This window comes from Apis mellifera, linkage group LG13 (genome assembly GCF_003254395.2).
Source record: "Apis mellifera strain DH4 linkage group LG13, Amel_HAv3.1, whole genome shotgun sequence".
Lineage (NCBI taxonomy): Eukaryota > Metazoa > Arthropoda > Insecta > Hymenoptera > Apidae > Apis > Apis mellifera.
This window is the reverse complement of record NC_037650.1, coordinates 421,115-445,096: the sequence shown is the minus strand read 5'-3', so window position 1 is coordinate 445,096 and position 23,982 is coordinate 421,115. Positions and strand designations below refer to the sequence as shown.

Sequence of the window (23,982 nt, the reverse complement as noted above, 5' to 3'; positions counted from 1 at the left end):
ATTTTTAAAAATTTTCAAAGCTTTTCAAAAGCTTCAAAGTTTTAATTTTTTTTATTTCATTTAGATTGTTAGAGACATTATTCGTAACATAATGCGAAAAAACGAGCAACAAGTGTCAACAAAATAAAATCCCTTTATTCTATTCCATTAATAAATCGATCACCGATAAAACAAGAGAAATATCATCGAGTGTATATAAAGGTAAAAGATTTAAAAAAAAAAAATTATTAATCCGTGTACCGCACAATATGACCGTCGAAAGCTATTGGAATCTCTTGAAACTTGCGTAAAATATGAAATTTTCCTTTCTTTCTTTCGTTCTTTTTTTCTCTCTCTCTTTTTTTTTCAAACTCTTTCTCTTTTACCCCTTTCCTCCACCACCACCGGATAGCTGCAGATAGTGTCAAAGTCACACAGGATTCCAATACAGAAGATTAACCAACCCGGCCAGCCTCTGGCCGCCAGACGATCGGCCATTTTCGATGTAACTTTTCCCCTTTAAAAGCGTCCACTGCCGCTTGTCACAACTTTCCGATACATACATATATACATATACATATACATACATAGCTTTGTCCCGATACTTGGCTCCGCTCGTTTATCGCATGCCCGATGCTCCTCTTTCCGTTTGTTCATTCCTGGACAAATGCAACGCCGTTTTATGTACCTCCTTCTCGAGAAATCGGATATTGCGGGCTGCGAAAATATGCTACGCGGCAAAAGATCCGCTTTTCCGATCTTCCGAAAAAGGAAGGGAAGGGGATGGGGGGCAGCTCCAGCTTCGGAACCCAAGTTTTATGAAATTCGGAGATATAGGCCACCATCATCGCGGGAATGGAAAGAAGTGGTGTAAACGAATCGATATTGAAATATCCCCTTCCTTGTTGTGCATAATGAAATATACATGTATGCATATATATCTTTTTAATCAAAAATTAAAGAGAAGAGATATTATATTGCAAAGGTGTATTTGCCAAGAATTCGGAGTAAAAAACTCATGAAAATTGGAGGGAAAAAAATTTCAACTGGTTGTTTGATCGTATCTAAATACGTCATGATAGTTAAAAAAAAAAAAAAAAAGAAAAAAAGAGATTCGATATAATCGATATCTATTTCCATTATTCGTTTCATCGAATCGATATGAACCGGCTCGCCAATTTTTTATCCTTTAACGGGGATGAAAATTCAATCAACGATATTCCATATATCGTATTTCGTATTTGAATCTTTCATTCCTTGGAAAAAATTGCTTGGTTTCTTCTCTGCGGAGTTTCAGAGGGCGCTGTTACTATTCACTAGTGAGTGATGGCAAGGTAGACCGAAATCATACGCGTTTACTACGATCTTTTTATCTAAAACTGTCATGGTTCTTGTCGCGAATATATACCGCTTGTTGTTTGTAGTTCGCAAAAGCATCGGATGTATGAGGTTGAGACAACTGTAACAAAAACGACGTGGCAAATATGGCGGAATATAAACGTTCATTGGTGACAAAAGAAACATGAAATACGATTTAGGTTAGAACGTAGATTCTGTTTATAGATATTATTACTGTTTGATATTTGTGTTGAAGTTATTTTCATTTTCTTTTTTTTAAATAAAATTTATTTCAATATTCTTTATGGAAAAATCATTAGTTGGAAAGATATATTATTACTTATTATGCGAAAGATTTTAAAAACTTTGAGTAAAATATTATATATCATTGAATATAAGATTATACTTTTTTTTTTTATAGGAAATGTTCATGTATTCAAAATCATATAATTTCGTTTAAAAAAACAAATTAATTTGTACGATATATATTTTAAATCAAATAATTTTTATTTTTTTTGGTAATTTCAACTCTTTATTCGTGAGATATTCCATCGTTCTTACTTGGAGGAAATATATATGCATACGGTGTGCGTGATTTTAATATTTGCATTATTGCAAATATTTGAATATTAAATTATGCTCAAGTAAAACAGAATAAAGCATTAATATTTATATTGAATCGAATTAAATAAATGTAAATAACGTTTAATGTTTTAACCATTAATAATCCTTTCCATCTTTTGTAACATTTTAAATGTTACATATTAATTGTTAAATTTATCTCATATTCCTTATTTCTAAAGAAAAATATTCAGATTTTAAATATCAACAAAATTTATATCTTAATTTTACAGGGATATTCGAAGGTAATTTAAAAATTTAATTTTTTAATTTTCCTCTCTTTGTAATAATTTTTATTCACAAATTGTACGAGTTCTTTTTAAATTCTCGCATATATAAATAACAAATTTGCAAAAAGATATACAAACGTATCAGTAAGAGAATGAAGAGAAACGCATATATCTTCAAAATGATAATATTTCGAACATATTCAGGCAGATCATAAAATTGTTTCCGGACAGAAAGTAATTTAGTGTGAAACATTTCTTACTCTCGCGTGATGGAATAAAATTGTATCATCGTAGATCAAGGAATAAACCATACTATTTTTTTTCTTTCTTTAAAAAATATGATATATAAAATATAATTAATTGCATGCAGTGTAAATGTATATATCATAATTAAAAATGATCAAAATTATTCGTCATATGCAGAATATTATGATATTTATTTTTTTTGTTTTTTATATTTTCTCAAGTCAAAATTATTTGAATCTTATAATTTAATGTTTATATAATGTTCAATCTTTTTCGATTTAAATTATATACCAAATTTTCTAATTTAATAGATTTAATAATAGAAAATTTAATAATTTAATAGATTTTTGTTTTTTTTTTCCAGAAACAATTCCATGAATATCATTCGAAAAAAATCAAAACAATCATAATTATAACTTTTTTTATCAAATATATTTAATCAAATATTTCAAATATTTTTAATTAATTCCGCGATAAAATTTTCTATTAGTTTAAAAAAGTAATTTTTCATTTTTAAATAAAGTAAATTTGAAGATTTAATTCTTTCAATTCTGATGTGCAAATAAAAAAGGGAGAATAATTAACTAATTTCAACAGCAAATAAAAACAGCAAAGAACGTATTACCATATCATCCCGTTGAATTTCACGCATTGTACATGCACACAGCGATAAAATAATGACTTAGGGCAGTTTAAAAATTCAATATGTGTATAGAGCAAGGGTTCCCTTAAGTCAATATTTATGCAGGATCTCCAAATCCAACAGGAGATGTCTTTTCAACAAGTTCTTATACACAACAAAAACTTTTGTGTATATATCTCAGAAACTAAAATTCACAATCTGGTACACATATCAAACTTGCTCGAAGCGATAAACGACATAAAGATAAATTAATTAAAAAATATCTTCAAAGCTTAAAAAAAAATAATAGAAATATGGAATTCTATCGATTGTAATTTTATAAAAATCACTGGTTCACAGTATGGAATCAATCGACTGAGACAAATTATTATCATCAAAGATACAACAAAATATTAATGTTAAATAATACTGCATATATGAAGCATTCGAATATTTTTGTAATAATAGTATATTGTAATAATTTATTAATAATTCATGTATATAATAAATGTATTATAACTCTGCATAAATTGGTGACTCATTTTCAAATTTTGTTGATGTAATCTTGAGATTTATTTCCTATTATACTCTCATTGTCTCAAAGTTTCTTTAATACATATATATGTATATATATATATATATATATATATATATATATATATATATATATATATATATACATATCGTTTATCAAAAATTGTAAATATTCAAATACTTTCGTTATACACTGTATATATTTATGACAATATATTTGAAAGTCATTGAAATCCAGGTTTACTTTTGATAATTGATAACATCCGAAAATGTCATTTGATCATTTTTCTGGATTTTAATCTATCCATCTTTCGAAAATATAGATTGGAAATTATTATTAAAAATTGCTAAATCAAGTCCAAACTTGATTTCGTCTTAACACTGGATTTACAGAATCCGTCAATTTGACGGATTTTCGATTTTATTTTTAAAAATTCTGAATATACAAATATTATTCTTTAAATAATATAATATTATAATAATATAATAATATTATTATATATTGGTTTTTAATGATATAATGCAGCAAATATATTTCTATTCGTTTTTTCTGAAACATTTTTATTTTATTATTTCTAGATTATTTCTATTTTTATGAAAATCCGTCAATTTGACGCATTAATTTATATAGAATAATTATTGCGAAATAACAAAAATGAAATAATAATGAACAAGAAAAAACAGTACCAAGCAAATGACAAGCAATAAATACATAATCAAACAAGTTGTTTACAATTGTGATATGATAACAAATAATCCCTAAACAGTGAATTTTGCAGAGAAAAGAAATGATTTTTGTAAGTGAATCTATCCTATTATTTTATAATAAACAACAAATAGATGTACGTGAGAAATAATTTCAACATTGCATTTTGTAAAAAAAAAAAAAAAAAAAAATAAGTGTTATTTGAAAACCTAGCAAAAATTTATTTTTGTAAGTGAAGATTTAAATTTTTTAAGAATTTTCAAAACTTAGTCAAAAAAATATATTTTTTTATATTTATATCATTATAGGCAAATCTTTAAAAGACATGGAATTGATAAGAAAAGAATAATAAAAATAATAAAATAATAAGAAGAATAAAAAAAATAGCTAGCATAAATGAAGACCAATCTAAATCGGATTTTGATATAAATGAATTATCGAAAGCGAGGAAAAATTTGACAATATAAATAAAATTGAAGATTCTGATAAGATATTGGAAATGAAAATTATCACAATATATACCGTAAAAAAAAAGAATGCATATTATTTCAGACATTGAAAACGAAAATGAAACAAAAGTTGATAATAAAGAAAATATTGTGAAAGCAGAATCTTATAATTGTTTTTAGATTTGAGTCATCAATGTTTAGATTACACAAAGAGACCAAAATTGTAATAAATTGAAATAAACAAAATTCGAAAGAATTTTCTCTTTCAATCAGCTCAAGAATTGAAATAGCTTCAATTCAATGTCTGGAGTCTAATTATATTTGCATTAAATCTAATAAGTATATATGCCGAAAGTATAAATCCAAAAATTTACATATAAAAAATATATTGAAGACAATAGTAAATAAAAATCTATGAATTTTAAATAAATAATTAAAATTGCATTTTTTAATATACTCGTCAAAAAAACAAATTTTAGTAAAAAAAAAGATATATAGTCAATGTCTGTAAATCTAATATTAAACGTTATCATATTTGTTATTCTGAATGACTTAGTATATATATAGTGTATAGATTCAGTGAATATGAAATTGTTATTGATACAAATAACTGGAAAAAGGTTGAATGTATTTCTGGAATATTAATTCGTAATGAAAAAAATGTTGAAAAATTATTTGAAAAATATTATGATGATATCTAGCTAAATATAATATTTTTCTATACAAATATTTTTATATATATTTAATATTTTTTCATAATATTTTTCTTTTCAAATTTTTTTTTATGTTTCAACTTAGCAATTAATTTTTATTATTAATATTGTTTTCAAAATTTTATTATTAAAATTGATTATATCCAATTATGTCAAACGATATACTTTATAATTACAATTTTATTTTACCGATATAACATAAATTCAAATTTTCAATATTTTTAATATTCGAAAATCACAACTATGATTAAATTCTTCAATTCTTGATCCAGAACGAAGATATCGATAATATTATAATACTCGCTTTATAGTTTTGTTTTTCTCGACGAGTTTCGATCGATGGGTACGTTCAAGAGTCCATTGCAATTTTCCATCCATCGGAATCCCCTCGATTTTTCTCGCCTCGGTATTTCTCTCGGAACGATCGTGTATATTTTTGCGTCGGTGAATATCGACGCGTAATGGGGCAAAACAAGTGCTGGAAGATTGTTCCTTCTGAATTTCAATTCTTCAATTTTGGAGGGATGGAATTTCAACAAGAAAAAAGATGCCCCCGTGTCAAATTTTATGGACCTTCATCCGTTTCGTTCGGCGAGCTCGCCGTTCAGGGTCATTGTTCCCAGTTACACGCATCTTTTAGCTTCCGGCCGAAAATTTGCTGCCGATAAAACGGAAAATGGACCGGAAATATCGATCGTACTCCCGTTGAACGCACTCGTTCAACCCTACCCCCTCGTTAGAACACTTTATGAAATCTTGAACAGCCGTGCACAGAGTGTGTTACGTACAAGTTTCGAGTATGAGTGGATAAAGCTATGTGTTGGATAAGTATCTCTCTTTTTTATCAAGAACTTCTCCCCTTTACCGTTCATTTAACGAAAATGAAATGCAAACGAGAATTGGAATTAAATTTCAATATTTCGTTATTTCACAAGTCTAGCGATTTTTGACAACTGTAACTCGTCGTAATATTTTACATTGAATTATTTTTCTCGTTTTCGATTAAGAGAAAAGAGAATTTTAAATTTACCGGGTAATTGTTAATTTTAATCAACGATATGCGGTAGTTTTAAAGAGATGCAAGGTACAATTAAAAATACAATTTACAATTTCAAGAAAGCTTTATCTCGCTTATCTTATTTTTTTTTCAAGTTCCACGAATTCCATCTCTCGAGACGAGACGAGAGTAATCCGTATTTACGAGACGGAAACGATCGCAACATTCTAGGAAACGCATTATCGATAGAAAATGGAATGCCACGATCGTTGGAATATGGCTGCTGACCGGAATTTCCGTATCCCACTAACGGGATCCTTTCTTTCCGCTCGCGGACCATTGTGCTCCAACGGGTAGGACGAATAAAGAGACTGGTTCATAAAGCGGATCGTCGTCCAGGATTTTCCTTCGATTGAAAGCGATACGCGAGTATTTGATTGAGCACGAGCGTAGAGGATTTTGTAAATTTTATGTTACCACTGAATGAATCTCGAGAGATCGTTAATCGTCGGTAAAATAAACAAATTTCCTTGATATTTGCTATTAAGCAATTTTTATTCGATTTCAAACGATAAAAGTATGAAATAAATGAGAGTTCGTGATTAAATAATATAGATTTTTGAAATTGGACATAATATAGATTATAATTCCATGAATACAGATTCCTGAGATAATTTCAAATAATATTTATCATTAATGATATCTTGTTTACGAAAAACTAATTAAATAGCATAGGCTACGAACTGATATCGAGCACGAACAAGTGCAAACATCTCATATTCAATATATTTTCTATGATATCATTTTCTTGGATATCATTTGAATTTGTTCGTGCTACTTTATGGATGTTCCAACATTTTTTTGAACATCCTGTATATATATTACGTTACAATAATATATATTGATATCAATTTAACGTGAAAATAAAATAATATAAAACGGTATCGCGCAATTATAATCTTTGATTGTAATGTTTATCATTTATGAAAAACTCAAGATCTCTTTATAGATGCAAAGTGTGATTCATCATACACATTTAAGATGACAAGTGATGTATGATTGATATAGAAATTTTATGTAATAGAATATTTAAACTGATTATGTAACAATAATTTCAATATTAATAGTTAATATTTTTTTATATTTTGTTATTGAGATTTATTCTTCAACCTTAATAAATTTAATAAACCCAAAATCCTAATCTATTCAAATATATTAAATTATTAAACTTTATGTTATACGTATATATAATATTCTAACAAAATATTTATCTATCGAATTTATCTATCGAAACTCAATATTATTTTCAAATTAGTAACCATAGGATTTTCAAGTTTGAAACTATTTAGGTATGCGGTTACACATGTAGATAGAAAGCGTAATTGAGCCAGTTGAGTACGAGCTAACTCGAAACAAGTACGAACCTATTCGAAATGCTTTTAACCTATCGCTTTTATTTCACCGTTGCATCCGACGAATATTATTAAATAAATGTGTATAATAAAATTGTTGACATTTTGGAGATATTTTAACACAAATTTTAAATAATACAACGTATTAGTTGAATATTTAATCGCATAAAATAGGCCTCAACGCCTCAATATTTTTACCAATTTTGACTTTCAAAATCGAATATATTTCGTAATAAAATAAATAAACATTCATCGCGTAAGCGATAGATCATGAAATATTCAAATTGTCAACAATATGTCAACAAAACGATACCGATACCGATCATTTGAAAGATTTATCGTGATGATATCTTTTGCAAAATTTATTGGAAAAGTGTTTAAATAAAGAAAAGAATAAAGAAAAGAAGATCATGAAATATTCAAATTGTCAACAATATATCAACGAAACGATACCGATACCGATTATTTGAAATTTAGAATTATCGTGACGATATCTTTTGCAAAATTTATTGGAAAAGTGCTTAAATAAAGAAAAGAATCAATCGTTCATTAATATCGCATATAACAAATAAATGTAACAGAGAAACGACTCAAATGCAAACACCAGTTTATATCTCGATTTCCTCAAACATAACTGTTCTATTGAAACTGTTCGATCAATACCAAGATCTCTTGGTATCTAAAAATAAAATAGGAAGAAACAACAAGGAGGAATGAAAAGTAAATTATGGCACGGGGAATAATTTTTCAATTTTTGATAATCCCTCTCGTTTTTCCTCGATTTCTACAACGTCAAAAATATCGATCAATCGCGGGTGCTGTCAAATGGGCGACGACCTTTTCCGTAAGAATCCACATTCGATATCGGATGCAACGTCGCCAAAGAAAGATTACCGGCCGGTGAACAACGTAAGATCGATATTTTCTTTCATCTCGTCGACGAGGATTTCTCGTCTTCCCTCGAATAATCGTTGGCCTTAATTTCTCCGACTTTCCAAGTTTCCAAGTTCGTTCCCCCAATATAATAGAAAAAAAAGTGAAAATAAAATATCGAATGGCAAAAAAAGTGAAAAATATTCTTCAACGATGAAGATTCGTAGCGAATTCTCGTCCCTTTTAATCGCCCCTTTCCTGTGAACGAAAATAAGAAAAATAAGAAAGAATAATACGCGAGGATGAAATTAAGATATCGCCATCGTTTTTCCACTTTTCAGACGGTATCGGAATCAAAGGGTTGCGAAGAAAAAAAAAAATTAATTGCATCATCGACGCGAATTTTGCCCCGTTCCGTGACGTGAGCCGACGGGGCTTCTTCCGCCCGTTAATTAATTTTTTCTTTTCTTTTTTTTTTCTCCCCTCCCCCTTCGCTCGACGGCGCACGAAGAGCGAAAGAGCAGCGTTTGCGGCATTCTTTTTGAACGTAAAGGGTCGACTTGGTCCGCCTCTTCTCGACTTAACGCAAGCTTATTTACGGAAGCTTTGACAAAACGCCTCCATTACGTCATTCTTATATTCTCGCTGTCGTGTAATTGACGATTAACGAACGTGATATATATATTAACTGGTGATTTTTTAAAAACGAAGAATGATATTTGATTTTTGCTTTAAATCTGTTTTGTGTAATTTTTCCATGCTTAAACATATTTGATTGAAAGTTAGATTATTATGATATTCAGCTACGATTTTATATCTTTTCCCTTAATTTTAATCATTATGACTTCGCATGAATGTAATAATCGTATTTTTACACGATTATATTTTCATTCGAATGTAATAAACAAAACACCAATTTTTCTTATAAAATGCAAGTTTGAGAAGTGAATATCGATGCCTCGAGATGAATTTTTAACAATTTTTCGCCGATCGACAGAAATTCATAGACAATTTCCGATGAAAGGTAGATCGATCGCGCTGTTCCATTCTAGCAATTTCGAGTGTTGTCCAACTTTTTCCTACTTTTTTCCTCCCCCCCTTCCTTTGATAAAAGAGTTACGCTTATCTTCCCGCGCTGCATTCTCGATTCTGGGGGGGAAAAAAAGGGTAGTTGGGAAAAAAATGACCGTTTCCCTTCGAAACGCGGTTATTTGACACGTTAATGCTGTTTCGATCGGCGACGTCCGAAATTGTGTCGTGCTTTTTTTGCCTCGAGAAGAGTAGGGAGACGTGAAGGAAAACGTTTCGAGAGGACTCGAAAGCCCGAGGTGAGGGTGGAGAGAGTAAAACTGTATTCGATTCCTATCTTATGACCCCCAGTTCCGATACCCTGAATTCTTTATTCCTGAAAGAATAGTTGCTTTTCCCGAGGACGATATCGAGCGAAATTTTTCGGTTGATAAAATTTATGCTTTGAATTGAAAAAATATTTTATTTAAATTGATTTAAAAAATATTTTTCGATAAAGAAAAAAAATAAATTAGGAAAAATTGAATTTTCTCGAAACTACTGATAAATGTAACTTTCTGATTAAAGTTGTTAAGTAAAATAAAATATTGTAATTTTATTAACTGGATTTTAATCAATAAATTTAATTTTCGATTATCATTGGAAATTATCAATCATCGATCAATATAGAAATGTTAGGATATTTGATTCTAATTTATAATTCTATTTACATATATCTTATACAATTAATTTCACTAAAAATTTAAATTTAATTAAATTTATGTTCATTTTATACAAAATAATTTAAAGAAATTCGACAAATATTATTCATCTATTTCGATCAAAAATATATCTTTATAGATATATTTTTATATCTTTATAATTTTAAGTCAATCTGCTCCATTGACTGTGCAAAATTAGAATAAGAAATTATTATTAGCTTTTTAATTATTATTAAAATTTTTAATTAAAATTCTAAAGTTATGGGACGAATAGACTATGTAAAATCTTTTATAACTCGTCAATTCATCAAAATTACTCAAGAATTTATAAATAAACAAATATTTATTTCCAATCTTAATTGATTTTCCAATCCAATTAATTGAAATATTATGAAAAATTCATTGAATGGAATACGATACGTTCACATATTTACATTTTTGCCACTGTGAAAACCAAGACGCTGTTGATAATCTCGTTCCAAATACACCAGAGACGAAAAGTCGCCAGATTTTCCCAACCATTGTTTTTCTCGCGGAAAATATGCTCGGAAATGGTCGGTTAAATCGCGCCGCCACGAAAATAATCCCCCCATGAATTTTCATGTCGTATCCGACATCGGAGAGGAAAAGATAATATTCGCCTCACTTTGACCCGAGGAACAACGATGAAAAGAAAGAAATATTACACTTTGCTGTTTACAAGGATCTCCCTCTAATTAATTCCCAGGGGATTCGACGAGAAAAGTTAAAAGTCCAAAAGGGTTCGAATCCTTGTTTTTTCTTCCATATTGTTATTCGATCATTTATCGAAAAAAAAAATCTATTCATCGATATTGGATCTATTTAGAGAAAAAAGGGTTGAATAGTGGAAATTGAACAGAAACAGGAGTTGGATTTGTAGGGGAGTTAATTGAGCTGGTCGAACGGAATGCGAAGAATGTTGGCTCGTTTTGTTGGCAGTTCGTAGACAGGATGTTTCGATCATTTTTGATTATATAAATATTTATTTCATTTTTAGCAAGCATTGGTGAAATGAGAAAAAGGAAGATTGCAAAAGAATGATAAAATGTAATTTGTTCTTTCTTCTTATCTATTTTTCTACAAATTTTTTTTTAACCGTAATACGTAAAATATATTTTTAAAATTTAACTAACAATTGTTAATTAATTTGTGGAGTTATATAAAATCCCTGATTTCCTCTTTTTCAATGCGAAACTTTCAAATTTCTCTAAGAATTGATTATGTTCTGTCATTTACTTTCAAATTCTGAATTCAACATTTCTTTTGAAATTTAATAAATTATTCTTGTAGAAAGATTTCTTCTATATGTGAATTTATATTACAACAGCACAAGTTAATAAAATATCAGTGATTAAAATGTGGAATAATGCTTATTATAATATTATTATAAATAATATTATAAATAAATTATTTTTATCCATGCACTTATTGATTTTGCATCATAATAATTTTACAAATATCTTTTTAAGTTAAAATTTATTACTATTAAAATAAATGGATCCCACAGGTATTCACACTGTTGGGACGTCTATGTATATATCATCCCCATTGTATATATGTATATATTTCACATTCTTTCCAACTATCAAAAATAAATTTATTTAGATATCTTTTTATGTTCGTTAAGGATTTATTTCTAAAATTGTATTATTTCAAAAATAATACGTATGCAAAAAAAATTTTAGCAAATAATAATCGTTTCAATTTCAATTGTCTTTCTCGTTAATCTTTTTCAAATTTGATTTGAATAATACTATTATATCCAATTCGCAGTAAAATAGGTGAAAAAGTACGAACGAGAATAGACAAAGCGAATTTCCTCTATTTTCGACTCGAGTCGAAAAGATTTACAGGGTAGTTAATATTGCATTTTGCGATAAATCTACGTCAAATATCGTTTTCCTGTGTCTTTCACTTGTAAAGTATTCAAAAGTATTTCTGCTCGTGTTGGAAATATTAACTAATATTTTATTTTTAGAGATATCATGGAATTTTTTTTCCGAAACTTCGAAGTTTTTTGGGGCGTAAAAACTCTTTTCGTAAAAATTCAAAAATATCAATGAAATGTGTTTATAATTGATACTAAGATACGAAGATTAGAATAGCAATAGTTATTTTAGAAATATTGCAAATTATAATAAAATATTTTCAAAAAAAACCATTGTTACAATATATTTCTATTGTTACAATATAATTAAATCAATATGAATATATTGTAAATGTAAATTAATATAAATAGTTTATAATTAATGATAAAACTACGTTGGATTTGTTATGAATACTATATGATCTATTGTGTAGTGTTATAAACTCTATTTCGCATGCGTGAACCCGATTTAATTCGATAGCATTCGGTTCTTTTCGGCCATCTTCGGCTAAAAATTACAATTCTGTATATTTGATCATATCGAATCATTTGTTTATATACTTGTATAATGTACTTGCGATTGGCATTCTTTTATTCTTTGTTCTATGATGAATTTGTTTTTCATAAAAATTCCAATATTCCTATTTATAAAATAATATTATATAATAGTGTTTTAAATTCTTAATCATTATTAATTAAATTTTTTATATTTTCAAGAAAACCAGTATATCATAAAAAGGTATGCAAAGGTAAGGAAAAATATTTGAGAGTAATTTGTAATTGAACGAAAATTCAAGAAAACGAAATAATAAATTAAAAGAGATTCTAATTGTAGAATTTTAAATGTATCTCAAATGGAATTAGATTTAAAAAGAAGGACAGTGAATGTTAATTTGTCAAAAAAAAAAAAGGATCAATAAAGCTTTTCATTTTTCATTTTTTAGAATTTAAAAAAAGAATTAAATAATCATTATTTAAATATTATTTCGCAGCTATTCGCTACTTATACGTAAATCTTCGTAGAATCCCATATTAATCCCAGTTGAGCTCGAATTGAAACTGTTTTCGCGAATTCTTCTCCAAAATGGCTCCCAAATGGAAATTTCCCACGCAACTTTCCAACTGCCATCATAAACCCTGAGTGATTTTAATTCTCTTTGACTTTCACGGCAAACAAAAGGTCGAACTCGGGTTGATCGAAAAGTGATATCGTATTGACAAATGTCGCAGCAGCTCGATAGAAAGGAATGGAATTCGGGGAAATTTGAATATTCCTGTCTATGACTCGGCACCGCGTACAAGGTTTAACCAAAAAAGGATGAAAATGAAAAATAAAAAAAAAAGGTATAATATTCGCCCAGTGCGCTTTCGTTCATACAGGTTAGTTAAAATTCATAGCGATGCGAGTTCGAACGATAAGAAATGGAACACTGCTATTAATTTTTCGAACCAACACGATATTAAAATCAGAAATATCATAGTATAGAAAAAAGACTGTTCCTTTTTTTTAAATAATCGATTTATAAATGAGAATTTTTAAAAATTTTTTCATAAACGGATGAAATGAAATTCTGAATATTACATTGCAAAATTAAGAAAATTTTATTTTTTTGAAATTCGAATAATAAGATTGGACACGAAAATATTATATTTTATTATAAATTTTTTCATGTTTTTATAGAATTCTTTTTTTTTTTCTTTGCCATAGCAGTGGAATTAAAAATTAATTTAAAATCAATACACATGATATATGTAATGACAAATATTTATTTAGTGTTTTGAATGAAATCAGAAATATCGAAGAAATTAATAGAAAGTTAATAAAAGTGGTACAGAATTGCCAAAAATATATATATATATATATATATATATATATATATATATATATATATATATATATATATATATATATATATATATATATAATTGAAAAATCATTAAAAGAGAAATATGAAATGGAAAATTACTTGCAAGATGCATATTCTTTTATAATTTCTTTAATAAAAAAAATTTGTACAATCTAATAGTTCAGAAAGAAGATTTTTAATTTTATAATCGAAATCGTTTTATATAAAAAAAATCTTATTAAATATTTGGATATATATTAGTCTTATTTTTTTTTTAAAAAAAAGAAGATTCTATATTGAAAAATAGCAGAAGTGAACCATCATATAGAGAAACTTGTTAATGATCATTTGTAGCATCGATATTCTAAAAAAAAAAAAAAAGAAAGAAAGAGAGACTACGTAGAATATCGTTGAAGAGGATTTTATTTCACTCTCCAAAGTAATAATTGTTGTTACAGATTCATTATTTCAATATTTTGTCTCCCGTTAAAAAATGAGGACAATTATTTTAATGAATAAATTGCTTTCCTCTACTTAAGCATGTTTTCCTTTTCTCATGAAAAAAAAAATTGACAAACTTTTCTTGATTACTCGATAATTATTCCACGCAGGAGTAAAAATGTATATAAAATTGATATTGCATTTAGAAACACGAATTAACGACAAAAGAGGCAAAATTAACTAAAATAATAATCTTTCTTGGATAAACAACGATTTTCTTGACACGATTGCATGTAGAATTTATCTTTGATTGCTTCCAACTGTTTTATTAAAAACTCGTGCAAATAATAAATTCTCGATTGCAGTACAAAGTCTGATTAACGTGATATTTTCATTTCCTTTTTTTCTCCTCCCTATTTTCAATCTTCTTCCATCCTTTTTTTTCTTCATTGTTGTTCATTCAACATTTTGAACAAGATTCGTTCAACAACTATTTGCATACTTCTTTCTTGGGTAATTGAAGAATTTTTGGCGTTCCTTCTCGTTAAGACCACTCGTTGAACACTCGTGGTCGACCTTCGCGCCACTGACGAGATAACAGAAATTTATGCAGATAAGTGAATGAATTTTGCATGCGCGCCACGTGATCTTTGTACGTGCATCATGTAGCGAGGTTTTTGCATAAGTTGTCCGCCTGATACCGAGGGTTTCGCTAAATTTTAACACCGAACGAGTGTGATACCGTGCATTCCAAAGAATTCGTTGAATTTTCTTCTTTTATAAGGGATTCCAGCCATCTCGATAAAGGAAAATATGACAATGGTGGAAATTTGTTGATAAATTTCGATATTAATGTGATATATGCGATTACAATAATATAGTATTTTTGTAACAAAAAGAGAAGAATGAGATTAGAGATGGATAGATTCTAAAAGTTTCAGCATTTTTGTAAAATTAAGGAATTTTTTTTCCTTATTCTTTGTTTTTCATTTTTTCGATTGTAGACGATTATTGAATTATTATTAAAATTAAAAAAGTTTCGTGAAATTTTTTTAATTATAAAATTTACTAATTTATGGATTATTTATATTATGGAACTGTAAATAAATATGTTTTTCTTTTTCATTTCTTCAATATACAGTATATTTAGATATGTAGATTGAAACATATTATTGTTTTATATAAAAATAATCATATAAATTTCTCCATTTATTAATTTATTGGTTATTATGTAAAATATTATATCCATTAAATAAATACAATTTAGGTTTCTATTAATCATAATCAGTAATTTTAAGTAATTAAAAAGGACAATTATAAATTGAATTGTGAATAAGTAAACACATAGAACAATAATCTCTTGCCAATACTAATGTCTAATATTAATTGACTGTATATTCATCGAAAACGAATCAAGATCCAAATCCTTCTGTAAATCAAAATTGCATCAAACAGAATTATAATTAAATAAAACTAAATTAAGTTTTTATGTAAATAATTCAGTTTCTAATAATAATAAAATGATGTATACTTTTTCTTATTTTTAAATCTTTAATTTTATATTATCATTTCACGTAAGAATTATTTTCGATTTATCAAGAATCAGAATCAAGATACTCCTTTTTGTCTGAAATATCTTTCTTTAAATGAAATTTATGAAATATGTATTATATTTACAATTTGTTTCAAACTTCAAAATGACTTTATAAATATTGTCACATTTTAAATTCACTATTTTTCAATATTTTTTACCAATGAAGAATTTTTCATTATTTAATCGAATAATTTTATTGATCTGATGAAACAGAGTTTTTCAAATTTTTATGAACCGAGATTCAATTTAGAATCATTTTTTGTGAATGTCTGAATAAAAGAAAACCAGTTTTATAAAATATCCAAAAATTTAAAGTTTAATTTCTAAGAAATTCGAAATCTCCAAAATGGAAAATTTTATTAAAAATTTCACATAAATGATTTTAAATAATAAGAATCTATCTAGATTTATAATAGATTTATATAGATTATTAATATTATAGACTACCAAAATAGATAAAAATTATTAATAAATTATTATCTATTATATTCTACGAATTATAAATTATTATTATTATTTCATTTTCTGTTTCAGGTAAGTTATGAAGAATTTCAAACAGATATAATGTTAGCAAGAGAGGAATGAAGGAAGCTTGGAGCCAATAAATTTGAATTAAAAAAAAAAATCAATATATCAAAAAATTAACTTGGAACAAATTTTTTAAAATCTTTTTAAATTAATTTAATTTTCAATTTTACTAGCTTTATTATTATTATAATTACATTGAAATATTTGATTAAAGAAAATAAAATTGGCAAAACTTTTATGAAAAATTTTTTAAGTTGTTCAATAAACATACGTATAATAATTTTAAATATGTGTATTCATTTAACAAACATTTTTTTATATCTTTATTACTTATTTATATCTTTTTAAATTTATTTAAAATAATATTTATTATTATTATATTGTATATACATATATTATAGAAGGGCATCGCGTTATTGTGATATTATTAGTATCAATAGGAAATTATTTGAGACAAGGAATCTACTGTTTATTTTAATTCTTTTATTTATATAAAAACACTGAAATATTATATCTCAATCATTTTTACGTCACTCTCATCTCTTTTATCGATTCGAAATATCAATACACTAAAATGGATTTATTTCGTTTCATTATTAAATATTTTATTAATTCATTTGCAAGATACGGTAAAATAAGAACTCTTTTTCAACGATTCTCTTAAAGATCATTATTTTGAAAAATTATTTTACTAATTTAATATTTAATAATAATAATGATAATAATAATAATAAAAAAGAAAAATATCTAATTATACAAGTGTATTGGATTTCGTTTAAAAATTATTAAAATTAAATAAATACGGAATGTTACTGAACTATAATATAAACGAGAAGAGGATGAATTTATACGTAAAAGTAGGTCGAAAATGTAGAATAACGGTTTTATATTTTAAAATGTAATGCAAATCTTTATTTCCGAATAAATCGATATTGAAGATTCAAGTATGCGCACACTTGTGCATGATCTCACTTCCGTCTACCTCTGCATTTGACAGATATCACCGCGCTGCTCGTATTGTCGAATCGATTTATGTTACTGAATCGGCGTGATGTGGGTCAAAGTATATTGCAATAGATATATATATATATATATATTCTTTTAACAACATCTTACGAGAAATTGAAAATTATTGAAAAAATTTCTAACGAATCCTAAATCCTAAACGAATCAATCTGCGTTCAAAATTATACAGTTTTATTTCAAAAAATTAAGTATGAAAAATTTTATATGGAACACCTTACATGGAGATCACACTTGAAAAAGATAACTTCTAATAGCAAGTTATATTAATCACTGCATAGATAGAATTCGATCATATTTCCATTTTTTCAAATAAAGTTTAAAAAAAAAAATGTTATAAAAATTGAAAATTTATCTTCATATTCTATATAACAATTTGGATTTAAGAGTTGGAAAATCTCTTTCACATAGCTCCATTTGAAACAGATGGTAATTTGTGTTAATGCAATCCGTCTAGAATATTGAATGTTATTCGTTCCTTTTGCTCGACGATATGCGTCGAGATCCCGCTCTGTAAGTGGAAAAGAATCCTGATTATCTGAAGTAATTGGAAGTCGGGGAAGGCGTAATCGAAAAGTCGGCTAATTGGCCGAGATAAAAGTGGCGAAACATCGCTACCACCTTCGCGATCCGTTTCTATCTTTTACCTTTGAATTACGCTCAATGATAAATTAATCGTGGCGAGTTAACGGCGTGTAAATTGTAAAGTTTCGAAATAAAAAGATATCGTTCGAGGCTTGGTTTAAACAAGGAAAATGAATAATTTATTATTCATAAGCTTTTCTTAAATAAGGAAATTTTATATTAGAGTTTATAATATTATTTTCCATAAAATAAAATAAAGTGAAAGGTTAATTTAGATATTTATTTTATTAGTCTTTGTTTAACTTTTTTCATTTTTCAAATGTTTGCATATTTGTTTAAGTAACTATTATGCAAGTCATAATATTTATGGATCAATCATTACAAATTGATCTTTTGTGAAATTTATTTTATTTTCTTCTATACAATTTGAAAATCGGTGAGAAATCTAGAATTTTTTTTTTTTTTTGAATTAGTTGATGATTATGTATATGCATAAGTGTTTTAAGTAAATTTCAGATATTAAGTATTATGCATCGTATTATGTATTTCTATTTATATGAAATTCACATTAGTTAATAAGATTCATAATTAAATAGTTGTTCTAATTTTTTTCAGGAACTAAATTCAATCAATTTAGATTTTTTCTACGTGACATTTTATCATTATTTTCATTAAAATTAAAAACAGCAAAACAAATTAAAAATTGAAAATATCCTACTATTTTGATCCATTAGAATCTATCTAATCACTAATTAATTTAATTTTATTAACGATAATATTAAACTGAAAAATATTGAAAATTAATTTAATTTTCTTCGATAAATAATTTCATTTTTCTTGATAAATAAAGTGAACGCACCTGCGCCATTTTAACATAATAATTACTTGTGCTTGCTCCAAGATTAACACGATTTAATCGAATACAAAATTGCGCGGAGAAAAGAAAACAGTATGACTGACCTTTTCTCCACGGTCCAAACGTACTTGGAAAATTGGATATCTTCTGATTAAAGTTCTTCCTCTAATTATCCAGAAAAGAGAAGTTACAGGAAAAGTTGTGCGCTAATCTCCTTTTTTTTTTTTTCATTAATATTGTCGTGTACACAGTCACTTATTCGACTAATAAATGTTATAAAAACGATAATTCTAATTTTATGTAAAACATTATAAATATGTGAAGCATAACTTCGAGGGAAATCATAAAAATCAATACTATTTTCGTTTCATCAAAATATTAAATTATAAAATATTTAGATTTCAGTGCTGTATTATCGTAAAAAAATTTTTAAGCGAAATTGTATATAAAATATACAATATAAAAATTTGAAAATTATTCACAAATGTTCTGTCTAAAAATAATTATAATTATGATTTATTAAAATTTGATTAAAATCAGATTTTCCAAGATAGCTAAATTTCTTTTATTCTAAAATTATTACGAATATGAAATTATGAAAACTTTCGTGGATCGTTAAAATTTCTTTGATATTTCGAGAGAAAAAAAATTCACAAAAATTCTGCGTTCTCAATAATGAGAAAGAATAAAAAAAGAGTAAAATAATTTTTCGAAAAGTTTGACAGAATAGCAAGATATATATATATGGCTTAAAAGATCCAGATTGCTGGCAGAGGGTTAATTCCTTTTAGCTTCTATTTTTTACCTCCTCCCGTTTAATGGGATATGCAATTCACCGTGTACGTTTACCGAAACGTGCAAAATTTGTTAACTCGTTACCCATTTCTCGCGTGAGAAAAACTTTTTTAAGTTTGCGTTGCAATTTCGCTAGAATTTTCTTTCTTTCTTTCTTTCTTTTTTTATTAACAAGATTGTGTCTACCGTTGTATGCTTAAGGTTTTGAAATACAGAATGATATTAAAAAAAAAAAAAGAAAAAAAATTGAATAAAAAGTAAATTGAATTTATTTAAATCGAAGATCAGAAATGTATATTGTACGTAGGAAATTGGAAGAGAGAGAGAGAGAGAAAGAGAGATTCGAAAAAAATTTTAAATTTTCGTTTTCGATCATATTCGAAATTCAATAACTTGATAAAAAAAAAATCAGTAAGGGGATTATTCTAAAAAAGAGGCTTTGAGAAAAAATTTTTTAAATTTATGAGAAAAAACGTATCTTAAGTATCGTTTGCTACAATATTTCACGTTTTTAAAATGAGTTTGGATTGCAACTAGTACAGTTTAAAATTTAAATAATTTTTCATCGAGTACCATTCCTGCTTTTCACCGTGTAATCGAAGCGAACGAATAGCAAACATTTAATCGCCGCATTGGAAGAAGATACTCGAAAAAAATGGTACAGGGAATTAGCGTATTGCACACCGAATGCAAAATGAATTCCATAATAAATTAAACGTAATTGCGTGGTAGAATTTTTACGAGGATATTTGCCCGTGTATTTCGCTGCATGTACGGATAATTAGTGAGAGCGCAAAACGAATGTTTGTTATTATGACATTCGTATTGTACGCATAGATCGTTCGTTTTGCGGAATATAAAATTGCACACGATCGAAGAACAATTAACGATAATTTGAATGAACGAAAAATTGAGAATTTCGTAGAAAAAAAAATTTTTTTCACAAATTTTGAACATGCGAAATATATCGTCGATCATTTATATACAAATATAAAATAATATCCTGTATTGACTAAGGAAATATCTATTTACAGATTTATTTACAAAAAGATATTTTCAGATCAATTATTTTTCAATTCCTTGTTAAAATTATATACTTTAAATTTTGTTGTGAAAATTTTGGCATTTTTCGTTGAAAAATTATTAACGAAAATATTTTTTAAAAACAATTTAGGTTAGGTTAGGTTAGGTTAGATTAAGAAAATTAACTCAAACCGAATTATAAGCCATTACATATTTAACAATCAAATAAATTTTTATTTAATTTTACTTTTGTAAAGTGAAATTAAACTTGGAATTAATTTAATTTTAATATTAACTAATTAAACAAAAATTTATTTAATTTCATACTTTACATTCGATTTGGATCAATAACTTTTTAATAAGCAATAACCTAACATAACCTAATTCTGTTTTCGCTGATAGATTTTTGTAAATTTTCTATTCTTTTAAATGCAAATTTAACGAAGCCTGCGCAATAAATATAAAATTTCTCCAATTCTATCCGTTCGATTATTATTCAATCATTTTTTGTAATTTCTTATCTCTTATCTCTTCTTAGGATAAATAAATCGATTTTAAATTTCTACGAAGTTTCGTACGATGAAGTTCCTTAAAGTTCGTTGCTTAAAGTTACTTTTACACGATATCTCATCGACAGAATTTCTATATAATCGAATAAACAAGAATAAAATGATAGAAATATCGCGTCGTCGAATGGACACGTTTCGTTGCGAAATTCTTCGAATCAATCCATACTCGGTTGCGCGTTCGTGCCAGCGAACGCTCGAATCTTTGATAAGTATGCGGGGATTTTGATGCACTTCCGGCTGCGTGACTTCACGGTATGGATTCCACGGTTCGCCGACCATTCCACGAAGACACGAATTAGAACGAATAGGAAGAAGCTCTTTCCAAAAAGAAATCTTTATACGATTTCACAAACAAAATAAAAATTTCGAAATTTCGTTCCAGAAAATGGATTTCAATTTTGCTTTCACAAATCGTGAGAAAGGAAATGTACGTACAAAATGATGGAATACATCTGTAATTCTTCTTTTAACAAATAATATTGATATCTCTCGAAAGAGTAGAAGCTAAACTGATTGTATTACGGATAAAATTTGATCTTTATTCTGAACTATATATACGCTTCGAAGATTTTCTTCTCGAGCAGTTTTTGCAGTAACATGTCACGATGCAGACTCGAGCGATTTTTAAATTTAAATGGCTTTCACGATGTTGGAAGTAAAGTCTCAATCCCGTGAGCCATTCGACTTAAATCCATCGTTCGAATCGATGCCAGCATCGTAACACGTGTTTCAATGTGCGAAACACTTTTTACGATTTAACGCGAATCTCTTCGAACGATATCGAAACAATTTGGACATCAAATTTTCACTATGATAGTTTTCGACGTGAAAATTCGTCGTGTGACGCGATGAGAGCCGATAGAGCGAGTGATAGAATTATATATAACTCCATTAATTATTCATTTGATCATTTGAAACGATGAAACATAGTTATTTTTTTTAAAGCGTATTGGAGGAAATGAGTGATAGTTAATCAATAATTTTGAAATATGTGAGCGAAATCATCATTCTGAATAACGTTTATCTATATATATATTATTTTTGACCTATCAAAATTGAGTTCTGTGAGAGAACGTTTATATTTCTATATAACCTAACCTAACAAATAAGAAAAGTTAATGAGTTAGATTAGGTTAGATTAGATTAGGTTTTCAATTCATCCTATTATTTAACTTCTTAAAATTTGATTTTATAATACATATTTGATTCTGATCTTACAATTAAATTTCTTAACTGATTATATGTATAAAATATTTAAAAAAATATGAAAAATTGTTTCAGATAAATGTTATTGGCATAAGAAGATATTAATAAATACGAAAAGATATTATAATAAATTAATATTGTACATAATTTATACATTTACATACAATTAATACATACAATTAATACATAAAATTTGCTGTATAGAAAAACAGTAGATTCATCAAAAATCTCTTAAATTAAAAATTTCTCATTTCGACATATATATTATAATTAATATATATGTATTATAATATATATGTAATAATTATATATTTTTAGAAAATAACGAAATCTCAGTATAATAAAAATTGCGCAGTTCCATTTTAACGTGTCTTTTTATATCAAACAACTTTTGTTCGAAACATCTTCATTCTTTTAAAACATCTTTTAAAATATTTTGCTATTCACGGATAAATCATACGATATGTATACATTCGAAAGAGATTAAATTAATTAATTAAAGTAATCCCTTTCACTTATTTAACATTGGAAATATTTTTCTTTCATTCGAACGCTTCTGAGAATTGTCAAGGAATACACTCGAAATGGATTTTTTTCCAATTTTTTTTTTTTTTTTTTTTGATTCCCGTAACTAAACGAATTCGCGCAGTATCGACAGATTGGGAAAAAACTCATTTAAAAAAGGCTCGTCGTTTTTAATTTTCGTGCGGTTCGATAGGCGGCCGGTTCTCGAATTTTTGCCCCGTTTTATTATTTCTGGTTAGCGGTCGGCTCGGTTGTTTTCGATTAAGCCGACGGGACATCACTCGTTGTAAGTGTAAATAACGCGGATGCCGCGTAATATAAAATGTATTTAACGCGCGAAAGCTTGAAATATCCAATTCCAGCCCCTATTTTATTATTCTTGCTGACGCCATCACCTCTCCCCCTCTTATTCTCCCCGCAAAAATAATCTGCCCACGTTTCGAAACGAAAGTCGATGCCGAATGAAATACGATGATCGTGCAATCTCTATGAAACGAGATATTTATATATACATACAAAAATGATTCGAAATTTCGGGTAGAAAATTTAGTTACTCGATAGTTTGTACTCTGATACGCGATAAGAATATTGCGTTACAATTGAAACAATGTTCCGTTTTGTTTTTTTTTCTTTCTTTCTTTCTTTCTTTTTA

General features: G+C 27.2%; 1 protein-coding gene and 2 long non-coding RNA genes across 7 annotated transcripts in view; 2 read left to right on the top strand and 1 right to left on the bottom strand.

Annotated features, from left to right (window-relative positions):
• The window catches only part of LOC409257, a 410,704-nt gene that overhangs the window by 37,431 nt on the left and 349,291 nt on the right, over positions 1-23,982 (top strand). The window lies entirely within an intron of this gene.
• LOC102656601 overlaps positions 1-23,982 on the bottom strand; it is a 391,711-nt gene that overhangs the window by 98,238 nt on the left and 269,491 nt on the right. The window lies entirely within an intron of this gene.
• Positions 14,546-16,834, top strand: LOC113219184. Its single transcript, XR_003305934.1, has 2 exons — positions 14,546-15,448; positions 16,755-16,834. It is a non-coding gene; the product is annotated as an uncharacterized LOC113219184 (long non-coding RNA).